The sequence below is a fragment of the Pelophylax lessonae genome, assembly GCF_965119305.1.
Source record: "Pelophylax lessonae genome assembly, chromosome: 4".
Taxonomy (NCBI): domain Eukaryota; kingdom Metazoa; phylum Chordata; class Amphibia; order Anura; family Ranidae; genus Pelophylax; species Pelophylax lessonae.
This window is the reverse complement of record NC_138771.1, coordinates 79,762,221-79,786,639: the sequence shown is the minus strand read 5'-3', so window position 1 is coordinate 79,786,639 and position 24,419 is coordinate 79,762,221. Positions and strand designations below refer to the sequence as shown.

The window sequence follows — 24,419 nt, the reverse complement described above, 5'->3', positions numbered from 1 at the left end:
AATTGACGTCCTTTTTTTCCCACAAACAGAGCTTTCTTTTGGTGGTATTTGATCACCTGTGCAAATTTTTGATCATGCGCTATAAACAAAAAAAGAGCGACAAGTTTGCAAAAATAACAATATTTTTCACATTTTTTAATATGAAATTCCCCAAAAAAAAGGTAAAAATCTAAATTTTTTAACATTTTAGGCCAATTTGTTTTCTGCTACATATGTTTGGTAAAAAAAAAAAAAAAAAAAAATCGCAAAAAGTGTATTTTGATTGGTTTGCGCAAAAGTTATTGCATTTACTAACTAAGGGAAAGATTTTTGTCATTTTTATTGTTTTTTTTTTTTTAACGAGTAATGGCGGCGATCTGCAATTTTTTTTGCGGGACTGCGACATTGCGGCGGACAGATCGGACCCTTGACTGACATTTTTGACACTTTTGGGGGTACCAGTGACATTACTACAGTAATCAGTGCTATACATATGCACTGTTACTGTAAAAATTACACTGGGAAGGAAGGGGTTAACTTTATTGGAGAGGGAGGGGTTAAGTGTGTCCCTAAGGGCGTGCTTCTAACTGTGATTGGATGTGGCTGTGTGTGTAACAGCACAGATCAATGGTCCTACATAGCAGGACTGTATGATCTGTGCTTTTACACAGGGAAGAATGACAGGCGGCTTTGTTTACATTAGCCGTCTGCCTTTCTCCCTCTCCACCCGAAGATCGCGAGTGACCGGCGGACATCGGGTCCGCCGGTCACACGCGCGGGCTTCTTAGGGTATGAGCGGGGGCGGTCGGCAAGTGGTTAATGAAAAGTCACTATGTAACATTTAAAAATGGATTTTTGTAAAATCTTACCGTAAAATCCTTTTCTCTTAGCTCATTGACAGACGTAGTCCTCGGTGATACACCACCTTCGGGTTATGTTGCCTCCACAGGAGCAGGACTAGACAGGAAATTAAAAAGCTCTGGCCACACCCTAGGGGCAGTCCCAGAGGGTATATCCTCTCTCTCTCTGCCTCAGCAAATCAGTTATGTGAAAAAGCAGTCTTTAGAGATTTTAACCCAACCCAACTCAAAAACAGAGGGGCGGGGACTACGTCTGTCAATGAGCTAAGAGAAAAGGATTTTACGGTAAGATTTTACAAAAATCAATTTTTCTCTAGCGCTCATTGACAGACGTAGTCCTCGGTGATACACCACCTTCGGGACGTCCCAGAGCAGTATCACAAATGAGGGGTGGGAAAATGGAAATCAAATCCCAATCTAGAAGGCCCAACCGGTGCCAACTAGAAGTTTACAATGCTCATCCTTAATGATGAGACTCAACAAAAAAGAAAAAAATCTTTTTTTTTTTTTTTTTTCAAACAGGAAAAAACCCTCGAAGTAGACCACCGGTCTCCTCAAATTGCGGCCTGCAAAACCTTGCGGCCAAATGAGGCATCCGCCGATGCCGTCACATCAATTTTATAGAATTTTGTAAAGGTATGTACCGACGACCAGGTGGCTGCCTTACATACCTGGACCACTGACGCCTGATGGCGAAAGGCCCAGGAAGTACTGAGCGCTCGAGTGGAGTGCGCCCTAACAGGGAACGGAGGACTCTGACCCTTAATAGAATAAGCCTGTACCACCGTTTGTCTAATCCATTTGGCAATGGTCGCGGCAGATGCAGGCAAACCCTTTCTGGGGCCATCCGTGATCACAAAAAGTGAATCCGTCTTACGGAATGATTCCGTAGCTTTCAGGTATACCCTGATTGCCCGAACCACATCTAAGGAATGCAACGCATGTTCCCGATGATGCTTGGGCTGAGGACACAAGGAAGGTAGTACAATATCTTCATTCAGATGAAAATCTGAAACCACCTTAGGAAGAAAAGATGGCTTAGGATGAAGTACTACCTTATCCCTATGAATCACTAGGTATGGGGACTGGCATGATAATGCAGCCAGTTCTGACACCCTGCGAGCAGAAGTAATAGCCACCAAGAAGGCCACCTTCTGGGATAAAGTAAGCAAGGGAATCTCCCTGATGTTTTCAAAGGGAGGTTTCTGTAGAACCGACAAAACCAAATTAAGATCCCAGGGCGGTAAGGGCGCGCGGACTGGAGGAGCCAGGTGCCGCACACCCTGGATGAAATTCCGCACCAAGGACTTGGTAGCTAAAGGTTTCTGAAAGAAGATTGCTAATGCTGAAACTTGACCCTTGATGGTGCTCAAGGCTAGCTTCTGCTCAACCCCTTGTTGCAAAAAGGCCAATATTCGAGTCACCGAATAGGTACGTGGAGGAAATCCTAAAGATTCGCACCACGCAATATAAGTCCTCCATGTGTGATAATAGACCTTGCTGGAAGTCGCTTTCCTTGCTTTAATAAGGGTAGGAATGACTGAAGTAGACAAACCTCTGTCCTTCAGTACTTGGGTCTCAATGGCCAGGCCATTAAACCCAGCGACTGTAAAGCATGATGGTAAATTGGTCCTTGAGACCACAGACACTCCCTGAGACGAAGTTCCCACGGAACGTCTGCGACTAGCATGTCCAAGTCGGCCAGGCCGGCTTGACGAGGCCAGCCTAGAATTTCTAGGACCACTGGTGCTGACTGGATCTGAACCAGGCGTCCCTAGAGGTATCTGGCCCCGACCATCCGAGAAAGTCTGGTCGTTTTCTGTTCCCACACATTTTTCAGATACCTGATTGTTATCAGGAAGGGTGATCTTTTCTGGTTGAACCTCAGGGACCGAAGTCACCCGACTAGAGGCTACTTGGCCTATCTGGTCAACCAGATCCGATTCCTGTGAGGTATAGGGACTAATCTTAGGAAAAGGTAAAGGAAAAGATCTATTTCAGGGAACGGTAACTACCGCTTCCTGTAGTACTTAAATGTTGGAAGGGAAGAATCGCACCGGTAGTAGTGGTTGAAGCTCTATGTCCTGAATACCGGTGAAAACGTCCCCCCACCCTGAAACCGGGTGGGGGCGCACCTTCAGGCTAAGTACTCCTTTGCTTCGGGTTTGGCTGGGTTGGTCCTCTGCTTGTCCGACCAGCCCTTCTTGAACCCTCCTGGAGGAGTCTTGCCTTTCCCGCTAGTACCAGCCGGGCGCCCTTTATGGGCGGTAAAGAAAGGTCCTCGCTTGTTGCGAGGTCCCTTAGCTTTAGCAGCCTGTGGCAAAAAAGTGCTCTTGCCCCCAGTGGCATCCTTGATGATTTCATCTAGGTTGGCCCCAAATAGACGATTCCCCTGAAAAGGGAGATTTGTCAAGGTCTTTTTGGAACCTAGGTCAGCTGACCAGCATTTTAACCACAGCACACGTCTGAGGATCACCGCTGACATAGATGCATGCCCTAATAAGGGAGTAGTGTCCAAGGCTGCGTCACAGATAAACTGTAGCCCTTGTATAATCTGTTCCATCAAATCAGATGTCTCCTGGGGAATATCTTTTCCCCTAAGGTCTTGGCGTACCATTTTCGCCCATTCCGTAAGTGTCTGGGAAACTAGACCAATAACAATTACTGGTCTAAATGCTGACCCTATCAGAGAGAAGATGGTGCGGGACTCTGCTTCCATCTTTCGATCCACCGGATCCTTAAAGGACGAAGTGTCCTCCACTGAGATAACCGTGGCTTTATTCAGCCTGGAAATAGGTGGATCCACCACTGGTGGTACCGTCCATTTCTTAATGATGGATTCCTCAAACGGATAGCGTCTAGCAATACGCTTGGAAATAGTAAAGGTACGTTTAGAATGCTCCCATTCTCCTTTAATCTGATTACCGAAACATTTGTGTACAGGAAAAACCTTCACCGTTTTGATGGGCTTATTAGTACCAAAAGGAATCTCTGTTTCAGTTGCCTCTGCCGGTAAAGCCTCAAGTTTTAAGGTTTCCTGCACTGCCACAACTAGTGCGTCCACCAATGCTTCTTCCTGAATTATAGCAGGAGAAGAAGCGTCCTCCTCACTGTCTGAGGGGGCTTTACCTGGGATAACAGCCTTTGCAGAGGAACCTGCAACTGCAGTGACCATCTCTGAATCAGAGTCAGAGGTGTCAGATAGTATAGGGGTAGGCGGGGGTCGCTTCCTTGACCCTCGTCCCTGACAGGCCGCCTCCACCCGAGCCACCATAGACTCCAAAATTGCTGTAAATGACTCTACACTCTGTGCACCGGCGGGTCCCGTGGCCCCCTCGAGGGAAACAGGTGGGGGAATATGTGTGGCAGGGTCCATGATAATTCCAGTCTCTTCCTGGATAATATAATTCAAAAATAAAAAACTTTTTTTTTTTTTTTTTCAGACCCCCAGCGCCACAAAAAGCCCCTTAGTGTTACCTGCTAGGGATCCCTATCGATCGAGAGAGAGAGAGAAATAGACCCCCAGGCTCACCACTTGATGCTCAGAGTTTAACTGCAACAGGTTACAGCGCTGTCTTGACAAACAGGAAGTCTTTTGGCTGGCTGCCCAGGAAGAAAGGAGGCGGCTCCGCCCCTCTGCACGCCTTCCGGCGCCTCCCCTAGCTCCACGAGGTGTTTGGATCACCTCAAACATGGCCGCCCCCATGCTGGAGACACGAGGCTACGCCAAAATGGCGGCTCGTGCGATCCAGCAAAAAAAAAAAAAATGGCGGCGGCCTGTACTGAATAGCGGTGTGCTGCAGGGCACACAACACTCTCTCTGCATGGGGATTTGGCGTGGTTGGCGGTACCGGCCCTGGCGGACCGCATGGCCATTCGGGAGGCCTGCTAATAGCTGGAGATCTGATTAGGAAGGCAGTCTACATGTCCGTGGCTTCTGACTGGTAGGTACCTTATTCTTATCACCGTAAGATTCCCAGAATGCCACAGATTATAATCTTTTTAACATGTATACAATTAGATTGTTAGCTCCCAAACCAAGCCTCCTGGCTTTTTGCACATAAAATCACACTCAAAGTAGGAGGATCTGTGTCATTTATAGGATAGAGAGGGACTCTATCTTACCATACAGAGAGGGGCCCGCGTTCACCACAAGACCCGTCAGGGGAAAAGGGGGAACATACTACTCACCATACCGGAACCAGGCGGGCACCAACTCCTGACAGTACCCCTCTCCACCGGGGCGGGAGGGCTGTCGACCGATATGGACGCCGTGACTCATGGTCTTTGGCGTTTCAGCGAGACGTTTAACTCGCGGGGTCAGTCCTTTAATGGGACTTTGTCGCGGCCGACCCAGCGCGGAGCTATGGCCTGCACGCGCTCGTAGGCTGAACTGGGGTGACCACCGGATCTCAACATCCAGCCCGTCGCCCAGTTCAGCTTTCTTGCTTGAAGATCTCACAGGAACACTGGAGAAAAAAAGCTGTCTAAAAAATCCTTTAAGAAAAAAAAATCTTGCCAGGACCTAAGATCCCAGCAAGGTATCTAGGTCCTTACTCCTAACTAGACAGAAAATAACTGATTTGCTGAGGCAGAGAGAGAGAGGATATACCCTCTGGGACTGCCCCTAGGGTGTGGCCAGAGCTTTTTAATTTCCTGTCTAGTCCTGCTCCTGTGGAGGCAACATAACCCGAAGGTGGTGTATCACCGAGGACTACGTCTGTCAATGAGCGCTAGAGAAATAAAGTTTGTTAAAAGAAATTGAACAGCACAATGCATTGGCATGGCTATAATCCCACCTCACACCAGCCATGACGTTCTAATGCAACAGCTAGTGTGAATGTACCCTCAGGTTTTTGCCTCTCTCTGGATCAAATGTGGGTTCCAGGGTTCTGAGGATGAAAGGTGGTTGTATTTTATTAACTTAAAATGTAGTTCTTTAGCTAAACTTGATACATACCTTTTTTGAATCTATGCAACAATGTCACCTGGTTATTGTTTCAGGTATGTGGATGACACCTAAATCAAAATCATAAAATAGGAATGCAAATGTTTTTCTGTACTTGCATCATTTTAAAAAAGACAAAACATGGGGAAATATGCATGTATTGCAAAGGTGTACTGCATAGTACATTGGAAATGGTACTATTTGTACCAAAATTGGAATTGGAAAATGTGACAATGAATTAAAGTGTTTGTTCACCAATGCCAGAAGTCTGCTAAGCAAAATAGGTGAGTTGGAAGCTCTGGTGCATGAGGGGAACTATGATTTAATTGGTACTGCTGAATCTTGGCTTCATCCTTCATATGACTGGGCTATTAATATTCCTGGCTATGCTCTCTTTCGGAAAGATAGGGTAAAACAGAGGGGTGGTGTCTGTCCCTATGTGAGAAGTGATCTCAAAGTGAGTGTGAAAGAGGACCTAGGTGATGGAGAGTGTGATGAGTGTGAAGCAGTATGGGTGGAAATGTACATGGGTGTGCGTAATACAAAGATGATCATTGGAGTTTGTTATAGACCTCCCAGTATTGAGGAGGTGGAGACTCAGCTCCTGGCACAGATAGAAGGGCTGGGACAGTGATAATGGGGATTTTAACTACCCAGACATAGACTGGAGTAATGGCACTGCTGGAACAGTTAAAGGGCAAATATTTATAAACCTATTACAAGACAATTTTATGGTACAGTTTATTAGAATATTAGAAATGATGCTCTGTTGGACCTGGTAATCTCAAACCATCCATAGCTTATTAATAATGTTCATATAAAAGAAAATCTGGGTAGCAGTGACCATAATATAATTTCATTCAATGTTAGCTGTATGCAAAAAATGCATACTGGAAATTTAAAAACACTTAAATTTAAGAGTGCAAATTTTCCAAGAAATGGGAATTTTTCAAAAAGACTGTATGCAAACTCACTGCAAAGTATATTCCCATGGGCAATAAGTTTAAAAGGCTAAAAATAAAACCTATGTGGCTCACGGCCAAAGTTAAAAAAGCTATAAATAATAAGAAAAGAGCTTTTAAAAATAATAATATAAAAATGAAGGAACACTATCATTGTTTAATTGTTATAAAGAATATAACAGAATATGTAAAAAGGAAATCAAGGACGCAACAATTCAAAATCAACAACAGATTGCAAAAGATAGTAGGACAAACCCCAAAAAATTCTTCTAATATATTAATAGTAAAAATAGTAGGTCTGAGCATGTAGGCCCTTTACAAAATAATCAGGAGTGAGTAACTGGGGACAAAGAGAAGGCAAATTTATTAAATACTTTCTTCAGCTCTGTGTATACAAAGGAGCATGGGGGGCTCATGACCATAATGAGGATGGTATTGACCCAGCCCCAAATGATCCACAATGACTCAAAAATTATATGGTCCAGAAATATTTAGACAGAATAAGGGTGGATAAAGCACCTGGACCAGATGGCATCCACCCACGCATTCTAAAAGAATTGAGCACTGTAAATTAAAATGTCATTGTTTCTAATTTCTAGGGACTCGTTAAGGACTGGATAAGTACCACTGGATTGGCGTAGGGCCAATGTGGTTCCTATATTTAAAAAGGGGTTCAAAGTGTTTGCCAAGAAACTGAAGGACCTGTTAGTTTAACTTCTATAGTTGGGAAGATACTGGGGAGTTTAATAAAAAAGACCACATAGATGAGTTCTTGCTGGAAAAAAATATTTTAGGCAACAGACAGCATGGATTCAAGAAAAACAGAAGTTGTCAAACAAACCTGATTACTTTTTATGAGGTGGTAAGAAAAACTTTGGACAGAGGGGTGGCTTTGGATGTAGTATACTTGGATTTGGCAAAAGCGTTTGACACAGTTCCCCACACACGGCAAATGCGTAAGGTAAAGTCTACAGGCTTGGAAAGAACAGTTTGTAAATGGATAGAAAAGTGGCTAAAAGATAGAATTCAGAGAGTAGTGGTTAATGTTTCTTACTCTGAATGGTCTAAGGTTATCAGTGGTGTACCCCAAGGTTCAGTGTTGGGACCCTTACTTTTTAATAGCTGTATAAATGATATAGGGTCTGGGATTAAAATTACCATTTCAGTCTTTGCAGATGACACCAAGCTTTGCAGTGGAAAAACTTCCAACAAAACTGAACTCAATGCACTGTTTTATTGGGCAACTATGTGGCAAATGAGGTTTAATGTTGATAAATGTAAAGTTATGCACATGGGGGCTAAGAATATGCATGCATCATACATACTAGGAGGAGTATTGTATTGTCTGTTTGTCCCATCTTTTGTATGTTTATGGAAATCCAAAAATTGAAGGAGCGGGCCGCAGCACCCCCACCAAGTTATTGTACTTGTTATAAATTAATAAATATATTTTTGTTTCTGTACTATACCCTCAGCCTATCTTTTGACAACTTTATAGCTTCTTTATCCTGTATCTATACGGGGGAATTTTCTATATGCATAGTCTGGCTATGTTGGCATTCATCTATTAGATGAAGACACCACAGGGATACTACCTGTACTTAATTTTGGCTAAATTACACATTCTCATTTTCTATATACTAGGGGGAGTAGAACTGGGGTAAATCCATAGCAGAGAAAGATCTGGGTGTTCTGGTAGATCCTAAGCTTAATAATATCATGCAATGCATAGTTACATAGTTAGTGAGGTTGAAAAAAGACATCAGTCCATCCAGTTCAACCTATGATGTGTGTGTGTGTTTGCTTTTAACCGTACATTGTATACCCCTGTATGTTGTGGTCTTTAAGGTGCCCATCTAATAGTTTTTTGAAACTATCAATGCTCCCTGCTGATACGACTGCTTGTGGAAGAGAATTCCACATCCTTACCGCCCTTACAGTGAAGAACCCCTTACGCATTTTAAGGTTAAACCGCCTTTCCTCTAGTTTTAGTGAGTGGCCACGTGTCTTATTGTATTTCCTTACTCTGAATAGTTTGTTCCTTATGCTAGGGTCGCCAGTACAGTATTTGTACATTGATATCATATCCCCCCTCAAACGTCTCTTCTCTAGAGAGAATAGGTTCAGTGCTTGTAGTCTTTCCTCATAGCTGATGTCCTCCATTCCCCTAATTATTTTTGTTGCCCTTCTCTGGACTCTTTCCAATTCCAGCACATCCTTCCTGAGAACCGGTGCCCAGAACTGGACAGCATACTCCAGATGTGGCCGGACCAGAGTCTTGTAGAGCGGGAGAATAATCTCTTTATTTCTGGAGTGAATCCCCTTTTTTATACATCCCAGTATTCTGTTGGCTTTGCTTGCAGCTGCTTGGCATTGCATGCCACTGCCAAGCCTGTTGTCTACCAGTACCCCCAAGTCTTTTTCCATCCTAGACTCCCCCAGAGGTTCTCCCCCTAGTGAGTAGCTTGCTTTCTGGTTTCTGGCCCCCAAGTACATTACTTTACATTTATCAACATTAAACCTCATCTGCCATGTAGTTGCCCACCCCGTTATTTTGTTCAGGTCCGCTTGTAAGGTTTCCACATCCTGCATAGAAGATATTGGCATGCTTAGTTTAGTATCATCCGCAAATACTGAGATTGTACTAGATATCCCCTCCTCTAGATCATTTATGAATAAATTAAACAGGATTGGTCCCAGGACCGAACCCTGGGGAACCCCACTTTCCACACCCGCCCAATCCGAGTATTCCCCATTAATCATCACCCTCTGGACTCTCCCCTGGAGCCAGTTTTCTATCCAGGTACTCACCTTATGGTCCATACCTACCTTCCTTAGTTTGTACAGTAAGCGTTTGTGGGGAACGGTGTCAAAGGCCTTTGCAAAGTCCAGATACACCACATCCACAGGCTTACCTTTATCTAGGTGGCAGCTCACTTCATCGTAGAAGGTTAATAGATTGGATTGGCAAGAACGATTTTTCATAAATCCATGCTGATTACTACTAATTATATTGTTTTCATTACTAAAGTCTTGTATGTGGTCCCTTAACATCCCTTCCAAAATCTTGCAGACTACAGATGTTAGGCTGACAGGTCTATAGTTACCCGGGATACACCTCGGCCCCTTTTTAAATATTGGTACTACGTTGGCCTTTTTCCAATCTGCTGGCACCATACCCGTCTGTAAACTATCCTTAAAGATCAAGAATAATGGTCCGGCAATCACCTGGCTGAGCTCTTTAAGAACCCTCGGGTGCAAGCCATCCGGTCCCAGTGATTTATTTATGTTAAGTTTCTCAAGTTTAGTTCTAAGTCTATCTTCTGTTAGCCATGGGGGTACTTCCTGAGGTGTGTTGTTTAGTTTGGCCTTACAAGCTGGGTTCGTGTAGCCCCCCGATTCTTTTGTGAAGACTGAAGAGAAGAAATTATTTAACACTTCCGCCTTTTCCCTGTCCTCAGTGGCCATATTTCCTTTGTCATCTTTTATGGGGCCAATGTGTTCTGACCTCGCTTTCTTACTGTTTATATACTTAAAGAACTTTTTGGGGTTGTTTTTACTCTCCTCCGCTATATGTCTCTCGTGTTCTATTTTAGCCGCCCTGATTTCATCTTTACCTTTCTTATTACACTCTTTGTAATGCTTAAATGCTGCCAATGACCCCTCAGCCTTTTATTTTTTGAAAGCCTTTCCTTTAGCACTAATATGCATTTTTATGTTGGAGTTTAGCCACCCAGGGTTTAATTTTGCTCTTTTAAATTTATTTCCCTTTGGAATGCACTGGTCAATCCCCTTGTTAAGTATGCTCTTGAAGCACTCCCATTTTTCCTCCGTGTTCTTTGTTCCCAGGGTTCTATCCCATTTGATATTTTCTAGCAGCGAGCGCAGTTTTGGGAAATTGGCTCTTTTGAAATTCAGCGTCCTTATATTACCCCTCTGTTTCCTATTACTGTAATTAATACTGAAACTTATTGACCTATGGTCACTGTTTCCTAAGTTCTCCCGTATTTCTATATCCGTGAGCAGGTCTGTATTGTTGGTAATCAGTAGGTCAAGTACCGCATTGTTTCTTGTCGGTGCATTCACCATCTGACCCATGAAATTGTCCTGCAAAACATTTAGGAACTGCCTAGCCTTGGCTGAATGCGCGGTTCCATCTGCCCAGTCTATATCTGGATAATTAAAGTCCCCCATTATAATGACATTTCCCATCCTAAATGCCAATCCTATCTGTAAAATGAGGTCCGCCTCCCCCTCCTACCTCAGGTTGGGGGGCCTATAGCATACGCCCAATATTACCTTCCCCACTGTGCCTTCCCTTTGAAGCTCTACCCATAGGGATTCTGCCTCGTCCTTAGCTCCATTATTAATATCATCCCTCATATTTACCTGTATACTGTTCTTAATATACAGACATACCCCTCCCCCTTTTTTACCTTCTCTATCTCTGCAATAAAGGGAATACCCCTGAATGGTCGCCATCCAGTCATGAGAGCTGTCAAACCAAGTCTCAGTTATCCCCACAAAATCTAAATCCTCCTCAAACATCAGCAGCTCCAGCTCTCCCATCTTGTTGGCCAGGCTTCTGGCATTGGTATACAAACCTCTTAATTTTGAGCGGCTACATATATCCTCATTTGATGTTTTTAGGCTGCTCTCATGATTTTTCCCCATACCCATCCTGGGTATAGGAGCTCCGTACATCCTACCGCTAGTGCCCCCATTTCTGCCCTCTGCAACTTGCTTTCCCCTGGCTAATTCTACATCTGTACCCTCCCCCCCATCACCTAGTTTAAAAGCCCCTCTAGCTTTTTGGGCCATCCTCGCACCCAGTACGGCTGCACCCTCCCCATTTAGGTGCAATCCCTCCCTACAAAAGAGCCGGTGGCCGACTGAGAAGTCAGCCCAGTTCTCCAGGAACCCGAAACCCTCCTTACTACACCAGCTCCTCAGCCACTCATTAACTTCCCTAATCTCCCGCTGCCTCTCTGGTGTGGCTCGAGGTACAGGTAGTATTTCGGAAAATACTACCTTGGAGGTCCTATTCCTCAACTTAGCGCCTAAGTCCCTAAAATCGTTTAGGACTCTCCATCTTCCTCTGCCTATGTCATTGGTACCCACGTGTACCATGACAGCTGGGTCTTCCCCAGCCCCACCCAATAATCTGTCCACCCGATCCGCGATGTGCCGAACCCGAGCGCCCGGCAAACAACAGACTGTTCGGCACACACGGTCTTTGTCACAGATTACACTGTCTGTCCTAATAATTGAGTCCCCTACCACCAGCACCTGTCTTTCCTTTCCCTTTCTCCCAGCCTCACTGGAGGAGTTCTTCCCCTGGCAGCTAGGGGCATCGCTCTGCTCCAGCAATGCTGGTCCCTGACTGGTTTCCCCAACATCACGCAACGGGGCAAATCTATTGGGGTGCTCCAGCCCAGGATCAGCCTCCTTGCCTTTTTGCCCTCTACCCTTCCTAACTGTCACATGTCTACTCTGCTCTGCTGCCTGCACCTCTGTCATTCCGCCCACCTCTGTGCAGACCCCTGCCTGCACCTGACTGGTACGATCCTGGCTCTCCTTCAGTATGGACATGCGTCTCAGTGTTGCCAGCTGCCTCCCTAGATTCAGGACCTGAGCTTCCAGGGAAGCAACGAGCTTACACTTTGTGCATTTGTATTCGCCCTCGATCACATGTCTGAGGAACGCATACATATCACAAGATGTACACCGAATCGCATCTCCACACCCGCCGGGCATTGTACCTACTAATCTAATGGGGATTCAGTGATTTAAGTCTATCCTATGTGGCTATTTCCTAGCTTCCTATCTCTACCTTCTCACCCTCTGGTACTCCGCTACACTCACTTGACACTCAGTTGCACAACACTCACAATCTCACAGCCCGGTCAGTCTCACGACACTCCCAGTCGCACCACCCGGTCAGTCGCACCACACTCCTGTCGCACTCACTCACAGTCTCACAGCCCGGTTCAGTCGCACCACACTCCCAATCGCACAGCTGGTCAGTCGCACAACACTCTCGGTTGCCCAACACTCAGTTGCACAGCCCGGTCAGTCTCACCACACTCCCAGCCGCAAGGACACTCACCAGTCGCAAAGACACTCACCAGTCGCAAAGACACTCACCAGTCGCAAAGACACTCACCAGTCGCAAAGACACTCACCAGTCGCAAAGACACTTACCAGTCGCAAAGACACTCACCAGTCGCAAAGACACTCACCAGTCGCAAAGACACTCACCAGTCGCAAAGATACTCACCAGTCGCAAGGACACTTCACCAGTCGCAAGGACACTTCACCAGTCGCAGGGACACTTCACCAGTCGCAGGGACACTTCACCAGTCGCAGGGACACTTCACCAGTCGCAGGGACACTCACCAGTCGCAAGGACACCCACCAGTCGCAGGGACACTCACCAGTGGTAAGATGCTCACCAGTCGCTAGATACTCACCAGTCGCAAGGACACTTCCAGTCGCAAGATGCTCACCAGTCGCTAGATACTCACCAGTCGCAAGGACACTCCCAGTCGCAAGATGCTCACCAGTCGCTAGATACTCACCAGTCGCAAGGACACTCCCAGTCGCAAGGATACTCACCAGGTACTCGCTGAGCCTCAGTGTTCAACCTCAGTCACCAGTCCTGTGTGTGTGTGTTCCTTTAAGCCTGACACTTGTTTAGGCTCCTGCCTCCCTCCTCTGTCACTTGCCGATCAGTCTCCCCTCAGCTCCTCTCCCTGCCAATGGCCAGGTCAGGTATTGTGCGTCTCCTCTGCCCCCCCTGCCCTCTCTCTGTCTGCCGCCCGCCCTTGCAGGGGGGGGGGGGTGGGTTACCTCACCGCTCGCTGTCCGCACACCACGCTCTTACCTCTGGGGGGGGGTCTCGCACCGCTCGCCGCCGCTCTTCTCAGGGGGGGGGTTCGCACCGCTCGCCGCCGCTCTCTTTAGAAAGGGGGGGGGTGTTCACACACACTCACTAGCTCGCTGCTTCAGACAAACACACACACGCGCTCCTCACACACGTCAGCCTCTGCTCCCGCGCCTTGTCAGCCTCTGCTCCCGCGCTGCTCAAGTCCGCAGCACAGCACCACCTGTCGGCCTTCCATCCAGAACGAGTGTTCCAAGCTGCGGTTTCCAAAGCAAGCAAATACCTTTCTTGTATTAACAGAGGCATGGACTCCAGAGAGAGAGATATTTTGCCCCTGTGCAAATCATTAGTAAGACCTCACCTGGAATATGCAGTTCAGTTTTGGGCACCAGTTCTTAAAAAGGATATCGGGGAATTGGAGAAAGTGCAGAGAAGGGAAACCAAACTGATAAGAGGCATGGAGGAGCTCAGCTATGAGAAAAGATTAGAGAAACTGAATTTATTCTCTCTTGAAAAGAGGAGATTAAGGGGGGGGGGGGATATGATCAACATGTACAAATACATAAGGGGTCCATATAGTGAACTTGGTGTTGAGTTATTCACTTTAAGGTCAACACAGAGGACAAGGGGGCACTCTTTACATCTAGATGAAAACAGATTTTGTCTCCAAATACGGAAAGGTTTCTTCACCGTAAGAGCTGTGAAAATGTGGAATAGACTGCCTCCAGAGGTGGTTCTGGCTAGCTCACTAGATTGCTTTAAAAAAGGCCTGGGTTCTTTCCTGGGTGTACATAATATAAATGGGTACTAATATTTATAGGTAAAGTTGATCCAGGGAATATCGGATTGCCTCTCGGGGGATCAGGAAGGAGTTTTTACCCCTGCTGTAGCAAATTGGATCATGCTTTGCTGAGGTTTTTTTGCCTTTCTCTAAATGAATTGCGGGTATATAATTGTGTATATGGGATTGTATGGTTGTGTTTTCTTTACTGTTTTTTTGTTTTTTTATTGGTTGAGCCAGATGGAATGTGTCTATTTTCAACCTGACTATCTATGTAATTATTTTCCCCATTCACTTCACACGAGATGTGGGATGACATCAAGATTAACAGCTCCAGTTATAGACTACTGCAATTGGCCATAGCAGCATATATATATATATATACATATACACACACACACACATACATACATACATAAATTCTCACGTGGGTGGCCTGCTGGACAGGGGAGCACTCAAGGGGCTTGTGGTAAAAAGGAACACATTTATCACTTTTTTTTTTTCAACATTCTGAAATTCCTTGTCTCAATAAAAGATCCATCTCACACCCTGATTTGCATAACACAAAAATGTAAACTTGTTTCTGAATTTTTCAAAATAGAATTTCTGCCTGTCAGCATTACGCAAGTCTGCCAAATGTTAATTGTGTTTTGGAGATACTGCTTGTGTAACATAATCTAGCCAATTAGCTGCAAAATCTGACTAAAACATAGCTGGATAAAGATAATTAAAGGCAAAAATAAGAGCATGATAGTGACTTGTCTTGGGAAAGTGCGTGGAGGCTCCACTCTGAACAACGAGGTATTACAAAAGTTGTAAAAGACAACTAACAAATTAAAAATAATAGCTCAAGAAGACTCTACATTGAAGACATTGCAATAAAGCACTCATAAATGTAGGTTGACATTGTATTGTTTGACATGAAAACATTTGATTTGGCCTAGTAAAAATATATTTTATTCACAAAAGAGGTCTGTGTTTATAAGATGGTACAAATGATGTGCATTCTAAGGAATGAGGCTCTTGCTGGGAAAGTAATAGAATGACTACAAAAAAATATGCACTTCTAGCTCTTTTTTCTAATGTCCAAAACATGTTAACTCATTTAGCAGCAGCACCATATTTCCAAGCCATTTTATGGAGTATTAGTGTCATGGTCAGGGATCAGGCTCAGTAGATTAGTAGCTATAGCAGTAAAGGCGCTCTCACCAACCAGCTGGATAAGTACCCAAGCAGGTCACCCTAGCAGATGACACGGGCTCAAGTGAGGCACAGAGTCCAAACACTAACCTGTATTCATCAGAGCTCCTGATGGTGGAGAAAGGTTTTGCTGCCTGTTATTATCAGGTAGTAGCCCTCAGGATCTCTATGCCAGGAGGTGAGCATGCCGGGGTCCAGTAGCAAATATAGCAGGTAGGGATCAAGCAGAAGCGTAGTCAGTAAACAAGCAAAAGGTTGGTAACAAGTGGTTGCAGGTTGGGATCAAGTTAAAGTGTAGTGGAGGAACCATCCAAAGGTCAATAATGAATGGTTGCAGGTTGAGATCCAGCGGAAGCATACTCGAGGAACAAGTCAAAGGTCAGTAACGAATGGTTGCAGGTTAGGATCCAGCAAAAGCTGGTCCTGGAACAAGCCCAGGTTGGTAACAATTAGTAGCGAAGATAGGGACACCTGCATGTACGCAAAAGAGCAAGATATCGGCTAGAAAGACACAATAATCTGACAAACAGGAAGTGCAAAGCCATGGCTTAAATAGAAAGCTCATGTGCGAAACAAAGGGTTCAAGGTCCAAGAGAAATAAGATGCAAGGTAAGATTGTCCAAGAACTAGGCAGGGAGTTGTCCAGCACCTCTGGTGGCACAGTAAAAAGAGCTACTGGAGTGTGCAGCAGAGGTAGTGGGGTTCAGTGCCTGACAGTACTCCCCTCCTCCCAGGATGTCCCCTGGACATCTTAGGGCCAGGTTTGTGAAGAAATCTTCGGTGAAATTCTTTTGGTAATCTGGGGATAAGAAAAGGGAGGTAAATCGACCACAAAGTCCATAGAAATTGACCACCATGGTCTTGATGGAACAGGAAGTGGATTGAGGTAACCCTAAGGGAAAAGATCGGGGTGTCTTACTGCATGCACAGGTCAAACACAAAGTCAAATAGTTCTTGACATCTTTCTTGCAACCAGGTCACCAAAAATAATGTTATAAAAGTTCTTCTGTCTTACAAACCACAAAATACCCAGCAAGTTTAGAGTCATGCACCAACTTGGAGGCTTCTGCCCGAACATCTTCAGGTACATGTGCCCAAGTCCAAAAGCTAAGTCTGTTTTTTTCTATTAAAATAACAAACATCTTATACTTACCTGCTCTGTGCAGTGGTTTTGCACAGTGCATTCCAGATCCTCCTCTTCTCAGGTCCCTGGCTGGAGCTTCAGGCCCCTCTTCCCTGTTGAGTGCGCCTACAGCAAGCAGCTCGCTATGTGGGCACCTGAGCTAAGCTGCAGCTCTGTGCATCCATTCAGACACAGAGCTCCTGTTTGGCCCCACCCCCTCTCTCTCCTTAATGGCTAAATGGCTTTGACTGACAGCAGCCAATGGCGCTGCTGCATTGTCTCAGCCAATCAGGAGAGAGAGAGTCACGGATGCCTGAGGCAATCATGGACATCGCTGGATAGAGATGGGGCTCAGGTAAGTATTAGGGGGACTGCTGCACACAGAAGTATTTTATCTTAATGCATAGAATGCATTAAGATAAAAAACCTTCTGACTTTACAACCCCTTTATGGGTAATATCCTTAGGAGGATGACTGAGAAGTGGGCCATTCTCATATCCTTTTTTTCCAGGATCGTACATTTACAGTTGGATATGTTCAGACAACATCCTCAAAAAGGCCTTACCACTCCTTGACCCAGGTTGATACGAGATAAAAAAATTTTACTTGGAAAAGAATAGAGACCAGAGTGCTTGTCTAGAGGACAATCTCTTGGCAGAACAAATGAATTCCAAATTTTTATGATTAGTGAGAAGTTACAGGATGATTAGCCCCTTCCAGCAGATGCCTCGGTTCAGGAAAAGGCTTGCCTAATTGCCAGCAACTCCTTATTCCCAGTGTCATAATTATTTTCACCTAAAGACATTAAAGAAGAGAAAATAATCTTTAGCAAACTAAAGGTGGCCTGTGCCGCAGGTGACCATACAAAGAGCATCCGTTTCTTTGTCAGATGCGTAATTGGTGCTATCACCTTAGAGCAGTGTCTTATGAATTTTCTGTAGCCGTTTGCAAATCCAACAAATTGTTGTATTTCCTCATCGTTTCTAGGGGCAGGCCACTCCACTAATGATTTTTTCTGGATCCATGTGGAATCCTTCTGGAGATATAATATATTCCAATAACTGGATCTGGGTTCCTTCAAATTCACATTTCCTCAGTTTGATATAAACTTGGTTCTTCAAAGACAGCACAAACATGCTTGTGATGCTCCTCCAGGTTATCAGAAAAGATGAGGATATCATCCAGATATGCAATCACAAATAGGTCCATCAAATCTCAAAAAACATCACTGATGATGTGTTGAAAAGTTGCAGGAGCATTGCAAAGTTCAAAAGCCATAACCAAAAAATTTAAATGCTGATATCTGGTTCTAAAATCTTCTTGATGAATGATGAACAAGGTTATATGTTCCCTGTAAGTCTAGTTTTTATGAAGGCTTTGGCAGAACTGAGGATTTACAAAATTTTAGAAATGAAAGGGAAATGGATAACGGTTTGTAATATTAATTTTATTCAAATCCCTGTAATTAATGCACGAACACAAGGTGGAGTCTTTTTTTTTTTAAAGAATAGGGCTGCCCCTGCAGGAGTGTCTGATAAAGCCCTTCTCAAATTTCTCACATCAAGCCACTCCCTTTAGAGTACCTTAAGAGCACTGCACCTTTATTTCAGGTTCTGACAGGTTAAAAAGGTGACCAAAAGGTAATTCTGCCCCTAGAAGCAGTTCAATGGGACAATCATACAGACGAAGAGGAGGTAATTGATAGGCACTCTTTTTATCACAGACATTCCAGAATTGTGCACACAAGTTCTCATATGATTGGGTAGTTACCACATCAGCTTTTGATTCCTTGACTGGTGGAGAACTTGTTCGACAAGGTTCTCTACAATATTCCTCGCAATTGGGGAGGGGAAAGTAACATTTATAGCCTGTCAATTTCCCCAGTTGATTTAGGGATTATGGGTAGAAAAACAAGGAATGCCTAGGATGATAGAATTTTGGTGATATTATCAGCTGAAATATGATGGTCTCATGGTGGTCAGCCTCAAATTGGAGTACCAGAGTAGGAGTTTCATGGATAACAGATCCTGCTTGGGATTGGGATCAAGCGGAAGCTTAGTCAAGGAACAATTTAAAGGTCTGTAATGAATGCTTGCAGGATGGAATCGAGCAGAAATGTAGTCATAGCACAAGTCAAGGTCGGTAAAAAGTAGTAATGAAGACATGGAAGGTTGCAAAGGAGAAAGAGAGAACACAATAATGTGGCAAACAGAAGTGCAAAGGCATGGTTTACATTGGATGTTCATGAAAGAAGCAAGGGTTAAAGAGAAACAAGACACAAGGCAAGGTTGTCTAAGGAATCAGGAAGGAAGCTGTCTAGCATCCCTGGTGGCACAGCAAGAACAGCTACTGCTGGATGCAGCAGAGGTCATGGGTTCAGATCCCAGTTATTACAATTAGACTGAAAATGTTATGTATGTTGGCCCAGACTTAAGTGCTAAATCAATTTAAAAGCACCTTTGACACTGTCAAATAAAGAGGTTCCCAGCTCTTTTAATGAAAGAAACTGCTCAATGAATTGTTGTGCAGTTTTTCAAAAATACATGTCATATACCATAACATTTATAAACAGATTTGTGAATGAACAAGGAAGAGGGCTGATGATAAGCATCCAAAGGAGCAGATCTATCTTGAAATATTACTCTACAGAAAGTCTAAAAGGGGCATTTGTCCAGGCTAAAACTGGACATGTAGTCTAAATTATATAAACTTGCAACTGCACTTGAAAATGGCTAATAGGTCTAATGTTCATTTATGTTCTATAATATAGTTGCATATTCAAAATACCATGTCAGCTACGTTTTATCATTGGGAAAAATGTAAAGCTCAACTTCACTCAAAAAAATTATATTTGGTTTGGACTGAGCAGAGGGGGTTTAGAGCTTGTGTCAGATATTTATTTTATTATCTGGATAGAATTTCTCTCACGTCCTTTATCCACTTGACAAAGTTGCACTGGCAACAAAACCTGTCGGGGTAGAGCAATAGTCTGGTATGAAAGTAGGAGACTAGGAGGCGAGTCGGATGCACAGAGACAAACAGAGCGGCAGCAAGCAACTGGTCTTCACATTAGTGAGGTGTGCACCAGCGCTACCTGTGATTCTGCCAGTTTTGTTAGCTTCTTTCTTGTGACAAGCACAGATTTTTGTGGTAAATGTGAGTATATATGTAACTTTTTTTTTTTTAATAAACTGTGTTTGTATAAACACCACCAGGTGAGCTTCTCTTTTTGGTGGAACACGTCTCCCATTTGGATGGAAAAGGAGATTAGAGAACATTGAGTCATGTGGAGCACAGAATTGAGCCTAGGGAACATAGATTTAAATCTGCATGCCTTACTTGAGAAAGTTAGCCTTTTAGATCTGGTGAGTGTAGTGCATTATTTTGGTGAACAGATGCACAAAGGGTCCTTTGGATTCAACGGAACAGAACGTGGTGAATTTTTCTTTTTCTTTTATATACAGACTATTTGGACATACACTTTGGTGTGGTGGAATTGATACATATATTCATTTGGACACTGTTTTGTAAGTGACTGTTGGACATTGAAATATAGACAGTTTGTTTACACTGTTGATTAACAAAATAATAGCTTTAAGAAAGAAGTGATAGAAGTATATGGGGTTTTTTTTTTTTTTTTTTGCAGAGCTTATTCTGAATTTTAGATTCCCCAAAAATATTTTTTTTTTTGTCAAACAAATAGGCAGCACCATAGGCAGCACCCACATAATCAGGATGTGATGTAAGCACTGCCAAAAACACCCTCCCATTTTGTAGCAATAAAAAAAAAAAAAAGACTGTGGCTTTGGAACATGAATTAAACCAAGCATACGCAGGTCTTAGAAATGGAAAGTAAGAAAAATGGTCTGAGAGTGGATGGAGAAGTAAACGTAGGGTTTTTGGCCAGAGCAGCTAGAACTTTTTTCGTACCATCCAAAACTAGAAACAAATGTTGGCTGGATGTATGCTTTAAGTTTTCCCTCCAAATACTTGCTTGTAACCAGATTCTTTTTAAAGAAGCAGGGGGTTGAAGGTTCTTTCATCAGTGCCTTGGTCACATGACTATGAGATAGCCATTCAGCACATAATTGGAACTGTATCCCACCCAAGCAGTTATGTAATGAACAAGTGGAGGTTGTGTATAAGGTTTAGTTCACATGGGCTTTACCTTTTATAAAAGCAGTGTGAACAGCAAGCTGTGACAAAACAATTGCAGAGCTTCAGCAAGCTTTGTTCAAGTTTTTAACCACTTGCCTACAGGCCACTTTCACCCCCTTCCTGCCCAGGCCAATTTTCAGCTTTCAGCGCTCTCACGCTTTGTATGACAATTGCGCAGTCATGGTACACTTTATCCATATTAAATTATTATCATTTTTTCACACAAATAGAGCTTTCTTTTGGTGGTATTTAATTACCTCTGGGTTTTATAATTCTTACAAAAAAAAAAAGAAAAAAGACAGAAATTTTGAAAAAAAAAAAGTTTTTCTTATTTTCTGCGAGTAAATTTTGAAAATAAATACATTTTTCTCCTTCACTGATGTGCGCTGATAGGCTGCACTGATGGGCACTGATGAGGTGGCACTTATGGGCACTGATGAGGTGGCACTGATGAGGTACTAATATGCCGCACTAATGAGCACTGATAGGCGGCACTGATGAGCACTGATAGGTGGCACTGCTGGGCACTGAGAGGTGGAACTGCTGGGCACTGAGAGGTGGCACTGCTGGGCACTGAGGCGGCACTGATGGACACTGACGGGTGGCACTGATGAGCGGCACTGATGGGCAGCACCATCAGTGCCCACACTCAGTGCCCATAGTGCTGCTAGTCAGTGCCCATCAGTGCCTAGATGAGCAGGCACTAATGGGCACTGACTGGCAGCACTATGGGCACTGATTGTGGGCACTGATGGGGGGCACTGTGGGCACTGATGGTGGGCACTTATTGCATTTTATTTACCTCTTGCGTAATCAGGGCACTGGTGATCAGTGCCCTGATTACATTTTTCTGTGTCCCCTAACCGCTGATCGGCTCTGCTCTTCCTCACGCGCAGTCTCTGTGTAAGGAAGGAGAGCTGGCAATGAGAGATCTCAAATGTTTACATTTGAGATCATCTCTCATTGGACGTTCCGATCACGTGGTAAATGGCCGCTGTGATTGGCCATTCACCACGATCTGTGATTGGCTGTGTCCAAGGGACACGGCCGACACAGATTTTCCCCGATTCACGCTCGCGGGAGCGCGAGGGGAGCCTGTCACTGGGAGGCCGTTTAAAGATGGCCTCCCGGAAATTAGAGCCCACGCTGTAGCCGTCTTTCGGCTATAGCGCAGGCGGGAAGAAGTTAAAGTACCATTCAGCTCCAGTTTGTAAATGTTAACACTGATTCTAATAGGAGTGCAGATGACCACTTTAAACAAGCTGATAGCAGGCTTCAGCACTTTGTGAAGCCTATTGAAGGACTGCTGAAGCCTGCTAGCAGCTTGTTTGAAGTGGCAATCAACACTCCTGTGTTCAACATATACAAACTGGAGTTGAATGGTACTTTAACCACATAACGACCGCCCGCCGCAGTTTTACTGCAGCAGGCAGCCGCTCCTTGGCAAAGCGACATTATGTTACGCGCGTACCACTGGCGGTGAGCCCCCGCTCATTAGCTGGGGAGCCAGTGCGTGTGACCGGCGGCTCCGATGGCCGGCCACTCACGATCTCCCGCAGGAGAGAGAGAGAACGACAGACAGCTGATGTAAACACAGCTGTCTGTCATTCTCCCTGAAGTAATCACAGAGGCTATGTGATCCTGGTATATAGGATCGCATGTCTCTGTGATTACTTCACAAGCCACACCCTCTGACAGTTAGAATCACACCCCTAGGGACACATTTAACCCACTGATCACCAGTAATGTTAACCCCTTCCCTGCCAGTGCCATTTTTACAGTAACAGTGGATTTTTTTAGCACTGATTTCTGTAGTAATGTCCCTGGTACCCCCAAAAGTGTCAAAATGTCAGTTAGAGGTCCGATCTGTCCATCGCAATGACGCAGCCCCGCAAAAAAAAAAAAAAAAAAAAAAAATCGCAGCTCGCCGCCATTGCTAGTAAAAAAAAAAATAAAAATGACATAAATCTTTCCCGTAGTTAGTAAACGCAATAACTTTTGCGCAAATCAATCAAAATACCCTTATTGCGATTTTTTTTTACCAAAAATATGTAGCAGAAAACTAATTGGCCTAAAATGTTAAAAAATTTTGATTTTTACATTTTTTTTTTTTTTTTGAGAATTTCATATAAAAGAATGTGAAAAATATTGTAATTTTTTCAAAATTGTCGCTCTTTTTTTGTTTATAGCGCAAAAAATAAAAAATCTCACAGGTGATCAAATACCACCAAAAGAAAGCTCTATTTGTGGGAAAAAAGGACGTCAATTTTGTTTGGTTACAGCATCGCACGACTGCGCAATTGTCCGTTAAAGTAACGCAGTGCCGAATCGCAAAATAGGGCCTGGTCATTGAGCAGCCAAATCCTCTGGTCCTTAAGTGGTTAAAAGCTTCAACAAAGCTTGCAGAAAGCACTGCAAATGCTTTGTCAAAGGTTGGTGTTCATACTGCTCCTATACAAATTGGAATTGATATGAAACAGGCCATAAAGTGTGATTCAGCAGAAAGGTTTTTAGTGTCACCTGCTGGATGGGAAACCAAGATTTCAGAGAAGGTAGAGTGCACAGATCTAATAAAATATGAACTCCTAAAACAACAGAAAAAAACACGGAAATTTTATTTTAAATCTTGTATTTAAAGGAATCTGTGAGGACTGCTATAGGAAAACTCTAAGGGCAAGCCATACCTGTAAATGACAAGTAGAAATACATAGCAAGTGCCACTGATCCAATAGATCCAAAAGGAAAGTGATACTTGTGGGGATGTTATTCAGCTGGGTCCCTCACATCTGTCACTGGTTCCTCCCTCTGATGTTCGCTCATTAATAGTTACAGTGGGTAAGAGGGCGCAACCGGTGAAAGCTGTGGGGATCCAGTTGGCTGACACTTCTGAAAGTGTCACTTTCCCTTTAAGACATCAGCAGAAGATTTCTCAGCATCTGAGTGGCTTTTGATTTCATGGGCACCAGTAAGGTAAGTACTTTTCTTTTACAGGTGTACATTGGTTTTAAAGTCTCTCTAAAGCAACAAAGTAACTTTTATTAATAATCATCCCCCATAATCATGTATAGGTGAAATTCATTTAAAAAAATTGCACCTAAAATTACTAATCACATTCAACTGACTGTCTAAATCAAAAACATAATGCCAACTATGTACAACATAAAATATTTCACGATACCCTAGAGGAAAGATAACCATATTTTAGCTTAAAATATTATAGAAAAAGTGGGTAAAGATATGTGTTGTAGAACATTTCATCTACTAAATAGTCAAAGTTAAGGTATTTGATCATTACATATACACGGTATATTTTTTTTTAATGACCCATTATGTTGAAGTGTGCTCTCTTACCTTCTTTGAACTAAGAAATAATGTAAATGGCGTAGACAAATTTTAAAAAAAGACTTTATGTACATACAAACATATTTACAAAACAGCTTTTTAAGATAGCACTACACTATATAAAAGGTATTTTGGGAAAATGTGCACATGATAATGAGGGCAACAAGAACTGAAAAGATA

General features: G+C 43.7%; 1 protein-coding gene across 2 annotated transcripts in view; it reads right to left on the bottom strand.

The window, feature by feature from the left end:
• Window positions 1-24,419, bottom strand: part of ATP8B4 (ATPase phospholipid transporting 8B4 (putative)) — a 648,069-nt gene that overhangs the window by 143,682 nt on the left and 479,968 nt on the right. The window lies entirely within an intron of this gene.